This window comes from Periplaneta americana, chromosome 1, assembly GCF_040183065.1.
Source record: "Periplaneta americana isolate PAMFEO1 chromosome 1, P.americana_PAMFEO1_priV1, whole genome shotgun sequence".
In the NCBI taxonomy this organism is placed as follows: Eukaryota; Metazoa; Arthropoda; class Insecta; order Blattodea; family Blattidae; genus Periplaneta; species Periplaneta americana.
In genome coordinates, this window is record NC_091117.1 from 144761569 (window position 1) to 144778667 (window position 17099).

The window sequence follows — 17099 nt, forward strand, 5'->3', positions numbered from 1 at the left end:
AAAGCCTATGGAGTATGGTGGAGCCGTCTCTGTTATAGTTAATGCCATTTTAAGTGACAAATTCTTTAAAAATGTGCCATTATCTTATTGGCGATGAATATTACTTATGTCCTAGCCACTATAGGAACTTGATAAAATACCTTGAAAATGCCTTGGATTTATAGTATTGATTAGTAGAAATTGATGTCATCACTGGGAGAGCTATAAGCCCGCCCGACCCGCCATAAATACGTACCTTACTTATATACGAAAATCGTCGTGCGTGAACGAAGGATACCGCCATATTTCGTTAATGTAACAGTGGGTTTCTGTGTCGCCAACGAAGTAGTAATACTACGGTACCTATCAAACCTAACCTAACCTCTCTCATAATATTACACACCAAACCTAACCTAACCTGTCACATAATACACACCAAACCTAAACTAACTGTCACATAATACAACACACCTGTAGTAACATTCCTCACATTTAGTATTATTTCGTTTTCATGTATTGCCGGCCCTGCCACTCGTGTCGGTTAACATCTAGTGGAAGTGGATCGTACTAATTCCAGGAAGAAAATATGGCGGCCTTCATAATAATTACATTTCACATGTTTCGTGATATATTACTGTGTTAATGTAGTAATAATTATATATAACAATAAGCATTGAAATGTGTTGTGGTTGTGATAAAAGTATTGAAAATTGGTTTATAGCGCCACATTGGCAGTGATAAAAGTGTGCAATATTCGTTCAGTGGCTGGTGGATACTCTACATTGACCGCTTCTTATAATAAATATTTCGGAAATAAAATGTTCACCGAAAATTACGTCACTGGCATAGTTTGAATTATGAGAACTTAACGACATCGAAATTAAAGAATTGTGCATACCACAATAGCCTATTGTACAGCGTGAATAGGCCTATCTATATAATGAATGTCGTAATATGTCTTAACTTACAGAAGGGAATGATTACTGCAGATTAAATGTAGCAGTAGTAGCTGTTGCTGCTGAACTTTTTAATTTCTCTCAAAGTATTGGGAGGGATTTGGTAAAATTAGCGCTGAGGTAGTTTAGGTCATTCGGAAGTGAAAATCGTTTAATTTATAAAAGGATTTTTTGTGGAGATGTAATTGATCGTATATGAAAGGCATAACAAAAACTTAAACTAACCTGTCACAGATTCCTATGTGCAAAGTTTATAAGCGGAGTACGAAAGAAACTATCTCAGCGCTAGTTTAGCCTTGGGATATGTTACCGTTTACAAACAGTTTGAACAGCACTTTGTATTTTTCTGCTACCTTCAGTGATTTACAGTTTGAACACCTCTTTGTATTTTTCAACTATTTTTAGTATTGTTACCTAGATAAAGCATTTTTCTGCGTTTATGCTTTGGGTCACAGAAGAATCGCGAAATGACTCCCAAATTTTTTAGTGTAGTTTCATGTTTTACTTTTAAGTTCCGATATTATGTGGTGGAATTTACTTATTTGCATACACTCCCTTTCACCTAAGAAGCAACTTACTTTCAATCTAGAGCATTCTAAAATAGTTACTCTCTATTAAACTGATTATTTTTTCTTTAGTTCTTTGGTCTTTACAATTACTTCAATTATGTTAACAAATTTAACAACAATGTCAGTGACTGTCACCAATCCTTCCATGCATCTTCAATATTAGCAAGAACAGAAAAACAGGTAGGCTACCAGAAATGTGCAAACAGTTCTTCTTGCATTTTAAAAGTATATAAACGTAAAATACATTTCAATTTGGAACTTTTCCCTCTCCCCTTCATTTAGTCTGAAAACGTCAAGGGTATACGGTTTTATTACTTCCAAGCTAATCACAATTCCCTTATATTAGGCATATATACACACACTGTAAATCAATGAAAGGAACGTGACGGCAGTTGCATTTACATAGGTACGTAGTTTGGTTTTTAATCAACAAATGTTGGAGTGATACGACGACCTCATTACGCAAGTGAACTTTGTACAACTATTAAAAAATGAATATACGTATAAGCTTACCTGAAGCTTGTTCACAGTCGCAAATTCAATAACAATGTGGCTCCTATGAGCACTATAAATTCCAGTTAAGTATCCTGACTTACCTTGAAGTACAGCCGACAGAGAATCGTTTTTGTCACAGGTGTTGATAAACACAAACACTATCCACTCCTTGCGAACGGCACCACGTGTCTTAACAATAGATGTGTTAAAAAAAACAAGAACACAACTGTGTTTCTTATTACAAGCACCAATAGATCAATTTAAAATGTCATATAAGTTAATGGCACTGCACAATCTATCACTTATGATCACTAATGTACGGGTCAGTTCTATTTTGAAGGCTCAACACAGCATTTAATACGTGTCAAGCATTTACGTCGTCTTCATCAATTGGTGTAAATTGTGGTATGACGCCCCACATGTTTGCGTTTCTATGGCTATACCGCACCAGCATGCATACGAGGAAGAAAGTAGGCAGCGGGAACACAACCAGAAAACACAACGACTAGGCCAACTGCTGCGGCTGTTCAGTTGTCACAACTTGTCCACAGGGGGGTTAACTTCGAATTCTTCCCGCTTGGTGGAGCCAGTATACGGAAAGTTTACTGTAAAGCTTATTGGATGATCCCACACGTGAGGTAACGTTATTCAGACCAATCAAAATGCCTACCTGTAGATTAGAGGCGACAATTCTAATTACTTATGCATGAGCATTGAAGGTTCTCTTGTCTTAGAAAGACAGACTTGTCAATTTGCGTAATAATATGTAGGTACAATACACATTTCAGGTTCATGGTGTACAGAAGGTGTCCCATTGTCTTGCTGGCATAAAAAAATTAATAGGAGCCTGGCATCACGTCATGGAGGTTTGTTTGCGAGGTAGACGGTAGCCCATTAAAAATACATTTAAAAATGGAGGATTCGTGGAGGAATGACTGTGAGATCGTTGCCAAGGACGGGTGTTCATGTTTCTCCCCTCATATTTCCTTCCATATGCCTTGAATTATAATTCCACGTCAAGGGTTACAATTTAAAAAGGATCAATAAAACCGTTACCTATTTTCCATGTTCATTGCTGTTCTCTTCTAATGTATATGCACCACTTGCAGTTAAAAACCGCAATTTGAATGCGATTTTTATTTCACAGCTAAGCATTCCAAATTTACTGAATCAGAGATAATCATATGGTTAAATCAGTCATTCGATACATGAATACATAATACATTTAACGAGTGTCTAATTTAAGGTACTTATAAATTACACATCTACGAATAGAGATGCCAAAGGTGCCCGAAAACCAGAACTGTTTAGACTATCCGAAGAAGTCGTCAGAACACCGCTGGTATCGATTTTCCATTTAGTTTTTACGTTATGATCGAAAATTATTAATAATGAGTGTAAATTTGTTGCACAATATGTACCTATGTATGTATTTATTAACACTACAATTATTGGGTATACATACGAATAATTAATATATTAATCATGATAACATTTAACTTGACACAATGATAATAATAATAATAATAATAATAAACCTGTTTTTATATCAGTCAATAATGTGTAGATCAATGTGTTTTTGGAGACTACAGGGACAATGTAAGACCAATCCTCAACTAACTGCTTTATCATACAGTATTAGCATTCACAATGACGTATTATAATTGAGTTATACATAATGCTAAAACTGATCAGGAAGAGAAAAAGGAATTGACTGGGTCACTGGCTGAGAAGAAACTGCCCAATGAAGGATGCACTGGAAGGAATGGTGAACGAGAAAAGAGTTCGGGGCAGAAGAAGATACCAAATAGACATTAAGAATAAGATATGTGGATCATATGAGGTGACTAAGAAGAAGGAAGAAAATAGGAAAGACTGGAGAATGCTGAATTTGCAGTGAAAGGCCTCCCCTTGGGTAGAACACTATAAATGAATGAATGGAGTTACTTATCATTCTGAAAGGAAGTTATTCATACATGCACAATATATTGCTGTCATGTGGAACTCTTTAGCATATACAGGGTATATATATCTGTGTGTGTGTGCGTGTGCGTGTGTCCATAAATGTGGGGGCGTATTTCTGACACCAAAACATAACAAAAAGTTCATATGAACCTGGGTAGGCAAACCCTTCGTTAGGGAGTTATGAAAGGAATTTCCTGTAGTGATCCCTGGTTATGTAATTCATCTTAAACTTGTATTTTTCCCACTTTCTTCATTACAGTTGGTCATGACATTTGTTTTGTTTTGTCTGATTGCTTTTTCTTCTGTTTTGTGTTATTCACAGTAACATTCATCACATCACAAGATGTATTCAGTGAGAGAAATGACGGATATGCACTACATTATCAGAATACGGTAGCAGCACGTCATATGATCAAATCCGTAACACCCCGGGACATTTGCACAGAGTAGGGCAAAGCATGGAACGCAGGCTCAGGGCATGCATCGAAGCAAGAGAAGGTCACTTTGAGCAATTTATTTTTGTAAATGTGTGTTGTTAAATGTATCACATGTACCATTACCCATAAACCCATAACTCCCTAACGAAGGGTTTGCGGATCCATGTTCATATGAACTTTTTGTTATGGTTTGGTGTCAGGAACATGCCCCCACATTTATGGACACATATATAGATATTACTGTATAGTATAGGACAGACTAAATACGAGTAGCAAGGGTTTGGACTATTGAGTCATCCTTTCCAGATGAGAATAAATATACAGCTTTCAACATTAGAAAGTTAAAATATTCAGATTTAGAGGGAGAAGCTTAATCGCACCAAGTAGATATAGGAAGTGTATGCACTGAAAGTTCTTAAAACAAAGAGGCATTTTAAACAGATAAAGTACGAAAGAAACGCCAAAAAAACACTTGCAATTGATTGACTATAGTTTGCATTTTTATATTAACTTCGTTACACTTGATATTGATGCAAATCTAGCTTTCAGGTGCGTTCAGCCAAAGGTCCCGGGATCGATACCCGGCCTCGGAACAATTTTTCCCTTGAAATTATTCACTTGATGTTGGTGTTATGTAAAAAAAACATACTTTGATTAAACCTGTTGTTCTTATAAACCTACTGCTTCCGAATTGGGCGCAAACCAATATAACAAAGTTGTTTTTGTCAAAAGATCTTTTGTTCAGAGCTTGTGTCTCAGTCCCAGCTACAGATGAGGAAGATACTATCGTGGCACTGTTTGGATAAATCATACACGGATGTAGAAAACAGGCGTCTTTTAATTTAACCAATCAATGAGAAAAGAGAAAGGGACTGAGAATAAACTGCAGAATTGTATTATTATTATTATTATTATACTCACAAATGGCTTTTAAGGAACCCGCAGGTTCATTGCCGCTCTCACATAAGCCCGCCATAGGTCCCTATCCTATGCAAGATTAATCCACTCTCTATCATCATATTCCATCTCCGTCAAATCCATTTTAATATCATCCTCCCATCTACGTCTCGGCCTCCCCAAAGGTCATTTTCCCTCTGGTCCCCCAACTAACACTCTATAAGCATTTCTGGATTCGCCCATACGTGCTACATGCCCTGTCTATCTCAAACGTCTGGATTTAATGTTCCTAATTATGTCAGGTGAAGAAAACAATACGTGCAGTTCTGCACTGTGTAACTTTCTCCATTCTCCTATAACTTCATCCCTCTTAGTCCCAAATATTTTTCTAAGAACCTTATTCTCAAACACCCTTAATCTCTGTTCCTCTCTCAAAGTGAGAGTCCAAGTTTCACAACCATACAGAACAACCTGTAATATAACTGTTTTATAGGCCTAAATTCTAACTTTCAGATTTTTTGACAGCAGACTAGATGGCAAAAGCTTCTCAACCGAATAATAACAGGTATTTCTCATATTTATTCTGCGTTTAATTTCCTCCCGAGTGAAATTTATATTTGTTACTGTTGCTCCAAGATATTTGAATTTTTCCACCTCTTCGAAGGATAAATCTCCAATTTTTATGTTTCCATTTCCTACAATATTCTGCCACGAGACATAATCATATACTTTGTCTTTTCGGGATTTAGCTACTTCCAAACCTATCGCTTTACTTGCTTCAAGTAAAATTCCCGTGTTTTCCCTAATCGTTTGTGAATTTTCTCCTAACATATTCACGTCATCCGCTGATGTAACGCGTTCAATTTCAAACCCTGCCTGTTATCCTGAACTTTCCTAATGGCATATTCTAGAGCGAAGTTAGAAAGTAAATGTGATAGTGTATCTCCTTGATTTAGCCGACAGTGAATTGGAAAAAGCATCAGATAGAAACTGGCCTATACGGATTCTGCTGTAAGTTTCACTGAGACACATTTTAATTAATCGAACTAGTTTCTTGGGAATACCAAATTCAATAAGAATATTAGCCTATATAAAACCTCTCTCTTAACTGAGTTATTATTATTATTATTATTATTATTATTATTATTATTATTATTATTATTATTATTATCACCATCATCATCATCAGCAGCAGCAGCACTGCTATTAGTGTATTTTAACTATTTTTTATTTTTCTTGTATTAGGTTAATGAGTGCTTTATAGTGTTCTTCTCCTCCCTAGAAGTTCGAGAGAAGAGCCCTGGTATTCACGTTCTATGTCGAATATTTGTGTCTGGTAATGCATGTCTTCAGCAGCAGCTGTCACCGTCAGAAAAGATGAAGACAGTAGCGAGTGAGGATGACAAAAAAACTGCTAATTCTTCTTAACTAAGAAAAAAAATCACTGTGTCCAATGAATATATCTGGAACGAGGTTCCTTTTCCTTAAAGCAGAACTCCAGCTGTTTACGTTGTTATATTGAGGACAGATTTCAGGGACGTTGTAACTGGCACATTACAAAGACACAAAATTTTCTCATTCCATCCGCTCCCAAACTTTAAAATATTATTAGATGCACACATTTAAAAGGTAACCGAATTTACATTCAAAAGAAAATATATAAAACTATTACTTTTAGTTCAATAAATGCTATCTTAAGAGTATTACTGCATATCATCATCATCATCATCATCATCATCATCATCATCATCAATGACACGACAGACCAGTGTAGGCCCTAGCCTTCTTCAGAAGCTTTATTGGGATTAGATAGGCACACAAATGGCGGGACTCCCTTGAAGTGAGTTAGCACGAAATCTGACCTCTACCGAAAATAACACAGGACATCACATTATCAATACAAAAATCCATGCACCGAGCGGTAAAACCACTCCGAACCGCTCTGTAACTAGTGATTACTCTTAAATTACTTTCGCTTTGCAATTTTTTTTGCTCGTTTATATTATTATAATAGATTTGCCAATAGTAACTTTGAGACACTAGGATATTTGCAGTACGAACTTTGAGGGGTTAGGTACAGCTTACAGCAGTAAAATTTTGGAAATATTCAACCTTTTTTTTTTTTCCTCCATTACTGTATCTTGTAAAATAATGAAAATTAGTACGTGTAAAACACTGTCCTTTTGCTATATGATAAAAATATATTTAAGATTTTTTTTTTTTTTCAAAATTCAAAATGGTTGCAGTTCACTGTGCAGTGATGAAACGTTTCCCTCATAACTCAAAAACTATCCAATATTCTGTGATGAAATTTTTTTGTGTGTATTTATGCATGTCAAAGGTAAAGGTATCCCCGTAACATGCCATGAAGGCACTTGGGGGCCATGGAGGTAGAGCCCAATGCTTTCCATGACCTCGGCACTAGAATGAGGTGGTGTGGTCGGCACCACACTCTGACCGCCTTAATAATAATAATAATAATAATAATAATAATAATAATAATAATAATAATAATAATAATAATATGCATGTCATATCTACAATATGATGCAAAATCACTTCTCTACCTTTGATAGATTGTCTGACAAAATATAAATTCATTTTTAAAAAATTATGAAATATCAGTATTTTCTTCTAACACAAATTAAAAAAAAAATTATTTATTAAGGAATGTAGTTGAAAGAGCATGATGTTGTAAACATGAGTTTCAGCAATAAAATAAAAGAGAGAGAACATGAAAAAGTTAACAAGTTCATGAGTTATGAGGTAAACGCTTCATCGCTGTCTAGTGAACTGCCACGGTTTTGAATTTTTAAAAAAGACTATATAAATATTTTTTTTTAATCGTAAAAATATGTTTGTTTTTTTTTTTCATATAGCAGAAGGACAGTAATGAAGGAAAAAAATGTTGAATATTTACAAAAATTTTACTGCTGTAAGCTATACCTAACCCCTTACACTAATTTTAACGAAAATAGCTTATGTAGCCCTACTATTCCTGTGCATTAAAACGGTTGAGATTTGTATTTATTACAATAATTTAAGTCTCTAATCCGGACTTATCCTGAACACAGAGTACTGATAAATCATTATTATTTGAATGCTGATAAATTAATAATAACGGTTAGTAATTAATTTTACACTGATTCTAAAGCTAAAGCTGAACTGATATGCTGCATTCTATCCTAGGTGTTTCTTATTCTCTATCTTTTACTGACCGATGATACAGACTTTCCCATTTTAAAATAAAGATATCCCTTTTTGCCTTCAACCCTGAGAACAGGCAACATTTCCCATAGCCCGGGAAACTTCATGCCATCTGGCAACACTGAGTTTAAGATGTAACCATCTGGCAACACTGAGCCTAGGATGTATAAGAGAGCGGTATAGGCCTATAACGTCTTTGAAGAGAACTGTCCTGGCAGCACAGATCACACACAGACCTGGGGGAAGTTTTCTAATCCACTCTATCGTGCTACGAAGTCAGTAAACTGTTTTGAAGATAACTTGTGGGACGCTATCTAACGATTTACGATAAAAGCACAAATCAGGTTAGAGTTCAATAAACTCAGATATGGGTAGATATGGAATTTGTCCATAACACACAATGAAAAAGGAATAACAACGATGGTGCATCAAGGATATGTAACAATCGACGAACTTTGTTTCTTACAGAGGTCCCACAAAAAACTGAGAAGTATGGGATTATAAAGTTTTCTAGTTAGGTGAGGCTTATACTGGTTTGTCATATTTGTATGTACACCGATAGAAATGCTGTTCACTTAGCTCACGGAAGAATCAATTCAAAGATATTTCGAGATGAACGTAATGAAGCAATTAATATTATGCACTTCAACAGTTGACAACCCGAAATCTCACAGTTAACAATTTACTTTACTAGGTACCAACAGTGTTGGAAAGGAAAGCAATTTTTGTAGTATAATACTGACAGTTCAAGGAGATAGGTAGTGTGCAAAAAGGAAAAACTGCAGGAAGACCAGAGTCCTAGCACAACAGAAGGAACTGTGGCAGGAATCCGATATATACGAGCGTCAAAAGGATGCTTTGACGCGGCGTCCCTCTGATGTGCGGTTTAAAAATACACACAGCGTCATTTTATCTAGTTGTGGGTTCTGCCTATTGGCTTCTTTCATCCTGTCAGTCCATTACTGACTGTTGGCCCATCCACACGTGCATCAATCAACTATAACGACCCTCTGGAAGATCTTGTGAAGAATTTTGGGAGATCGCGAGATAATTTATAAACTAAAACAAAACAAGTCCTGTTAACATATACACATTTTGTATTCAGAAACATAACGTTGAACATAATAGAAATGTTTCAGTAGCTATAAAATAAAATAATGATAATGCGATAAATGTGCCTTTTTTCCCCAGAAAGTAGCTTCTCAAATCTGGACTCTCTATTCGATACACTCACAGTGATATCATTTTCGAGTTCAAGGAGATTTCTCGCTTTTGTTTTGATGGCAATCATAGATGAGAAACTTATTTTGTATAAATAGGAGGTTGTAAATGTTACCAAACATTTAAAAGCTTCTTTTGAAAACTCGAGGTATTCTTGTATTCTTTTGATCCAAAACTGGTGTAAGCTTAGACCAGGATTGGGCAGAATTATGCACTCTGTACTTGCACGGTGTACTACGAGAGAAGTGTGCTTCTAGAGTGCACGTAAACCAGTTTATTCATCTTGCTGTACGTACTGTATGTTTTAAAAGAAAATGTTATTCTTTCTACCAAACTAAATAAGAACACAAAGTAATTAAACACTTCACAAAACAAAACATGTCTGTTGCACATTAATTCATATTACTCAATATCTCAAGATTTGGAGAAACTGTATTAGCACAAGCTATGCGAAGAACTGCCGTTAAAATCCCATCATTTCTTGTTTGAGATTTGTTTATTTTCGTAATAGAAAATAACTGTTCACATCTATAAGTAGAACCAAATAAACACAAAACTTTCTCACACAGCTTAAGCAGATTGGGAAAGCGTCCTCTTGGGAATCCGTCATAAAACTGCATAAGACTCGACCTTGAATCATATTTCGCTCACATCTCTCGATCACATCGCAGGTCAATAAATTCACACTATAATGAAGGGGGGACGTTATCAATAATCAGTTGGAATCGAAACATGTAGCAAAAATACGCAAATCCATTTCCAGGCAATCTAAATCTTGGAACCTTGATGTAAATTCCTCTAATAGACCGGATAGAATGCATGCGTACATTTCGAAATTTTCATTGTTCAAAATTCTATGCGCTTAGATAAGGATGGGAAATGATATATTTCGCCCTTTTGCATTTGACGTATCCATAACAGCAATTTTTCCTTGAATCTCTTTTCCCTGAAGCCCTAAATGTAGCTCATTTAAAAGCTGTGTAAGATGTTATAGCTGCTGGCACACTACAGCGCGCTGCAGCGCTCGCACTTGGAATACCCCGTGCGCACGGAGGGCAAATGCACTCAAACGCCCATCGCTGCTTAGACTCTCACATTATATTTTATGGACTCTAAAAGTTTAGCTGAATTATTGCGGGAATGTGTAGTGTGATTTCTATCAAAAGATCATGCTAGTCGCATAAAAATGCCAGAGCCAACAATGCAACTGACAGGACAGTAAAAAAACCCCATGCGCATGTTTGTCATTCAAGGAAAAGGTTAAAAAAAAAAAAAAAAGTGAAATTTACGAGCAAAATGATTTGATCTAACAAAATTTAAGCCGAATGGAAGAGTGAATCACCAATATTGCATGTATCTACACATTCATGTAGACAAGAAGTTAATTTACTGGGACTCAATGTCTGATGTGAACTGTCATCCAGAGAAGCCAGTTGAACGCAAATACCTAAAAACGGATTCAGTATTCATGACTATCGTAATCATGGCGTACGCAGAATTTTGTCAAGGAGGAGGTTATCATTACAAGTTTTTACAAATTAACATTATCGTATTTTAAATTTTGTGTATTATTATATTGCGGTATATTTATTAATATTATACTATGTTCTAATAGAAATAGAACATATTCATGAATATACTCGTATCTACTTATAAAATATAACCCGAATCAAGTAAAGTGAAGTGGGTAGGCATTGGATACATACATACCTTATAAAATATATTTTTTTTCACAATCATCAATTTTTAACAAACAACAAGTTAAATTCCATACTGTGTCGGCTTCATTTTATTAGGTACAAGCTCGGTACTAGGCGGTAGGTATAATAAATATAGCATTATTATAATTCGAACATGCCGCAGTACAAAGCACAGGGTTTGTACTGAAGGAAAGGTAGGAGGATTATGCCTTATGTCGATGTAGATTTTGTTACTCTGACAGTGAAAAATTATAGAACGGAAAACGATTATGGATTAAAAAAATACTCAAATCTAAATATGTCTTTTTTTTTTTCAAGTTCAAGGGGGGGGGGGCGTTCAACCTCGGTAACCCAATCTTGCGTGCGCCCCTGATCGTAATTGTACACCCACTCTAGTATTAATTTCTTCAAGAACTTGCATTTGAATTCCTTCAGCTTTCGAATATTGGAAGGAGCTTAAGCTTGTCAGCCTCTTTTCACCAACCATTATTTGCATCACATATTCAGATGTTTGGTAATTAATTGTGTGTGGGTTACTGATTTTTGCAGTGTGAAATATAATATTTTTTACAACAAATACATCACCATATTATTGAAACCCTTATGCCAAAATTGCACAATACATTGATTTACACCAAATTTTTGCCCGAAAATGTTTTCATCTCAATTTCAGGACATAATACTGTATATAGTGACATATTAACAAGCGTTGACTATAATACAGTACTATATGTTCTCAAAAATGTTTGCATCCGACTAATAGATAATTAACATTGTAAAATTACGCAGGAACCATAAGGTAATGTTATGCCAGATTTCTTAATTGTACCTAGTGTCAAGTAGAAGAGAGAACGTCATTGTTGAATGGTTCCGCTTGTCACTGCAAATGAAAGGTTCTGGAATAAGGTGGTCATGAATAATTTGACAAATATTGTATGTTTCAAATTGTAGTATTATGTGGAGAGCCGAAGACAACGCTACGCAGAAAAAATCTATAGTTACGGCACGGCATAGCACGTTTACTACTACAGGGTGCCTCAGTAAGGACGCCGGATTTAATCATACGAATAAATGCAAGAAAACAGGTAATAGAATAGATAACAGTGCCCGAAATTTTCATGAAACATTTTTACCTCGGAACTAGGAGAGATGGCGATGCGCAACTTCTAATCACCAGATTGTGCACCAATATGCCTGGGTTAAATCCCAAATCTCTCCGCAGTGATTATCGTCGTTGTTCCTGCAATAACTGCTATGTGCAAAATATACAATTTTTAGTAGGAGGAAAAAACACATTTATTCATCCTATGGCAGCTGTACATAGGGGATTTTGAATTCTTACATTTTCGAAAGAAAGAAATATAATTACATATAGAAGATTTTATTATTTGCTGTATCACTATTTAAACTATTTAATAGAGCAAAAATCTGAAAATCGATAAATGTCACATAGGAGTTATTGCAGGAACAATGACGATATGAAGAGAAGGCATATGTCACTGTTGATAGTGATTCGTCCGTCGGACGGGAACGTTAAGTCTGGCGGCCCCCTTAGTGCTATTTGACAGGAGTAGGCTACGTGCCGGCACCGGGTTTCCCCTTCTCCCTTCCTCATCTTCATCATCATCACTCATTCCAGACACTACACTTACACGAACACTTACACATGTACTCACCCTAGTACACGACATAACTCTCCACAGATACACATCATGTATCGTACAGTGTGGCCCGCCGAAGTGATGTACAAATAGAAAATGGGTCACAGTCCTGGCATCTATCTGCAATATGCGGAATCCGAATCACGTAAAGTGAAGTGGGTAGGCATTGGATACATACATACATACATACATACATACATACATACATACATACATACATACATACATACGCATAATTATATACAGTGCCGCCAACCCAACAACAAGATAATGGTGCAATGTTCCAGCAATATCTTCTTATTGTTGGGTTGGAGGCACTGCTATCTACTTTGTTATTTTTTCATATTTGTTTTTGTTATATTTATTCACATTATTAAATCCGGCGTTCTTGTTGGGACACCCTCTAGAAGAGGGACGCTTGAGTAAATGATGCAAAGCTAAAGGAGGTACCCGCCATTGGATTAAAAAACAATTTATTAATTACTGATTAATATTTTCAGTGACTAGGTAGGCTTGCATGTAATTTAAATTCCCATACGCTAAGATGAACAGTAGTCACGTACCTATGGTGAAATAGGAATATTGGACGAAATTTATTAATTAATTAATTTATTTATGCAATATAGTGAAGTTCGGTGTTGATGCTTGTGATGGCTAGGTAACATAAGAGTTAATATACACATTTTTATTATGGTTACTTTGCACGCGTCATTCAATCTCTCTGAGCACACAAGCCAAGCTTATCTGTCAAGGTTAGCGCAAGGCAAATGACAGACTAGGTCGTTCTGATAAGCCAGAAAGGCATTTTAAAGGCGCTTCAGTAGCTTTAATTATATGAGGAAGAATTTGCATATACAAGTGATGTTTTCTACACATTTGCATTCGTACGGAGAAAAACAGCCTGTATGATGATGATACATGGTCCACAGAGGCTGCTTAGATAATATCTTCGGCCTTCGGAAGATTCTGTAAGATGTTGGGTGAATAAAACGGCTAAGAAGCAGGCTTTCGATTCCCTGTCATTCTCATTACATAATTGCTGAAGTACCAAAATGCTGTATTTCACAATATCTGGCAGTGTTTGCACTTTAAAAGAATCATTACGTTTATATACATAGTTTATAAGTTTTACATAAGTTTAATCAAGTTTATATTACAGGCACATAGTCATGACACAAGACGAAATAATAATTCAACATTAGTAGAACTTAAATGTTTCACATTTGCTGGTCTAATGCACAGCACTAATTTTGGCCCTCGGCTGTATAATTCTTTAGCTAAATTACATCCAGAAATTCTAACATGTAACCCACTAACATATAACAAGAAAATTAGAAACGTGTTAATGTCTTCAATTTGATTAAATAAATTCATAGCCTATGTGTATGAATTAATTTGCCTATATTATATTTGTATTCCATAATTTCGGAATATTTATTTTTTCATAAATTGTCCTACTTTATTCACGTACGATATTATTTTTCTCTATGTTAATATCATATTATATAATTTCATTGTAGCTGTAATTTTAATTTTAGTTCCTATTTTATTTTATTTTCTATATTCCTCTTATATTAAAATATTATATTATATAATTTCACTGTAGCTGTAATTTTAATTTAGTTCTTATTTTATTTTATTTTCTATATTCCTCTTATATTAATACATTAAATTATGTAATTTCTGTGTAGCTGTAATTTTAATTGTAGTTCCTACTTTATTTTATTTTCTATATTCCTCTTATATTAATATATTATATTATATAATTTCACTGTAGCTGTAACTTTAATTTAGTTCCTATTTTATTTTATTTTCTATATTCCTCTTATATTAATATATTAATTTATATAATTTCTGTGTAGCTGTAATTCTAGTTCCTACTTTATTTTATTTTCTATATTCCTCTTATATTAATATATTAAATTATATAATTTCACTGTAGTTGTAATTTTAATTTTAGTTCCTATTTTATTTTATGTTCTATATTCCTCTTATATTAATATATTAAATTATATAATTTCTGTGTAGCTGTAATTTTAATTTTAGATCCTACTTTATTTTATTTTCTATATTCCTCTTATATTAATATATTATATTATATAATTTCACTGTAGCTGTAATTTTAATTTCAGTTCCTAATTTATTTTATTTTCCATATTCCTCTTATATTAATATATTGTGACAGCGACGTGAGATTCGAACTCACGACCAGCGTCCCGCAAGAAAGCAGATCGCGCGGAGCACGAAGGGACGGCGCGCGGCGGAGTAGTGGGGAAAGGGGCCTACACGCGAGGGGAGGCTGCGCGCGCAGCTGCTACTTAACGCAGTGAATGGGGAACGGACCTTCCCGACTCTTCGAGAAGTCCGTCGAAGTGGAGATATCCAGATAATTCTCTACACACCAGTAGAAATTTCTCGCAACTATGATTTTGCTATAAAAGAAGAAGCGCCAGCGAACTCGAGCAGTTTTCAGTTGATTAGTCAGCCAGTCAGTGAGAAAGCCAGAGCAAGCAAGCCAGTCTTGTGTACCGGAGTTCGACTCGAGTGTGCGTCCGCATCTGCGTCAGCATCCGAAGGCCTGAGTTCGAGTGCAGTGGACCGCAGTTGGAGGGACCTGAGTTCGAGTACAGTGAACTGTCTCTGGAGGTCTGTGGTTCGAGATACTGTGAACTCGAGTGACTGAGATAGAAGAACTGTGAATTGAGAACTGATAGTTCTGATTTGTAAATAGTGCTTTGTAAATATTAGTTAAGATTAACAGTTCATTGTTGTTCGTACTAGTCCAAGTAAATTGTCATTGTCGTCGGTGGAGTTTTATAACGAATATTGTGTTGAGTGAAAATCCAATTGTTGACGAGAGCGTTTAAGGCGAATTGTAGAAAGGAATTATTGTTGTGACGAATAAATTACATTGTTGTTACTAATAAAATTCACAATATTATATTATATAATTTCATTGTAGCTGTAATTTTAATTTTAGTTCCTACTTTATTTTATTTTCTATATTCCTCTTATATTAATATATTATATTATATAATTTCACTGTAGCTGTAATTTTAATTGTAGTTCCTATTTTATTTTCTATATTCCTCTTATATTAATAATATATCTGAACTGCGACCGAACACGAGCGCTGCTCATTCGGTCCTCAAATTTTGTTATTATTATTGTATTCTCTTTTTATATTGATTGTATTATTTTATTTCCATTTCTATTGTTGTAATTATATTCTGTATTCTGTAGCCTATATTTAAATAAATAAATAATGAATTACTTCCATGTCACTATATATATTTCTTTTTTTGCATAGCCTTCCCCTTTTTCCTTTTCCTTTTCTATTTCATCTTTTCTTTTCCCCCTTTTCTTCCCTCCATATCTCTTCATTTCCCTCTTTCCATTATATTTTCTTCTCTTCACTCGTTTCTACCATTTCATGTCTTATTTTCTCTTCTTCTCTCGGCTTCTATCATCTTCTGTCTTTTTCCCCTCTCCATTCCTCTTTTCTCAACCGGTCTCTTCTTCTCTTATTTGCTCTTTTCTCTTATCAACGCCTTCCCACCCCCCCACTCTCATCTCGTCTCGCTTCTCTCTTCGACATTTCCTTTCTTCTTTCTTTCCATTTCCTTTCCTTTACTTCACTTCTTTTATTTCCCTTTCCCTCTCTTTCTTTACTTCCCTTTCATTTTCTTTCCTTTGTACCTCTTTACTTCAATTTACTCTTTTTTAATTCCCTTCTTTACTTCATTTTGTCTCATTTACTTTCCTTTCTTTCGCTCCCCTTTCTTTATTTTTCCTTTTCAGTTGCTCTCTTCCCCTTTCCTTTCATTCCATTCCTTTACTTTCGCTTCTCTTCCTTTCCTTTCCCTTTCCTTACTTCGTTTTCTTTCCTTTCCTCCTTTCTTCCTTTCCTTTTATTTCCCTTCTCTTTCCTTTATTTCCCATTCTTTATTTTCCTTTTCTTCCATTTCTTCACTTCCTGTTTTTTCTTCCCCTTCCCTTTATTTTCTATTCT

At 35.1% G+C, this 17099-nt stretch overlaps 2 protein-coding genes across 8 annotated transcripts in view; both read right to left on the reverse strand.

The window, feature by feature from the left end:
- gem (transcription factor CP2 like gemini) overlaps positions 1-2538 on the reverse strand; it is a 506340-nt gene extending 503802 nt beyond the window's left edge. For 4 of the 6 annotated variants that reach the window (XM_069828902.1, XM_069828883.1, XM_069828892.1 and 1 more), the window contains exon 1: positions 2101-2538. The gene's annotated coding sequence lies outside the window, so the exon portion shown is untranslated. The remainder of the gene's footprint in view (positions 1-2100) is intronic. The other 2 variants (XM_069828927.1, XM_069828911.1) reach the window with 1 other exon arrangement.
- Positions 1-17099, reverse strand: part of LOC138701732 (probable inactive tRNA-specific adenosine deaminase-like protein 3) — a 173242-nt gene that overhangs the window by 111009 nt on the left and 45134 nt on the right. The window lies entirely within an intron of this gene.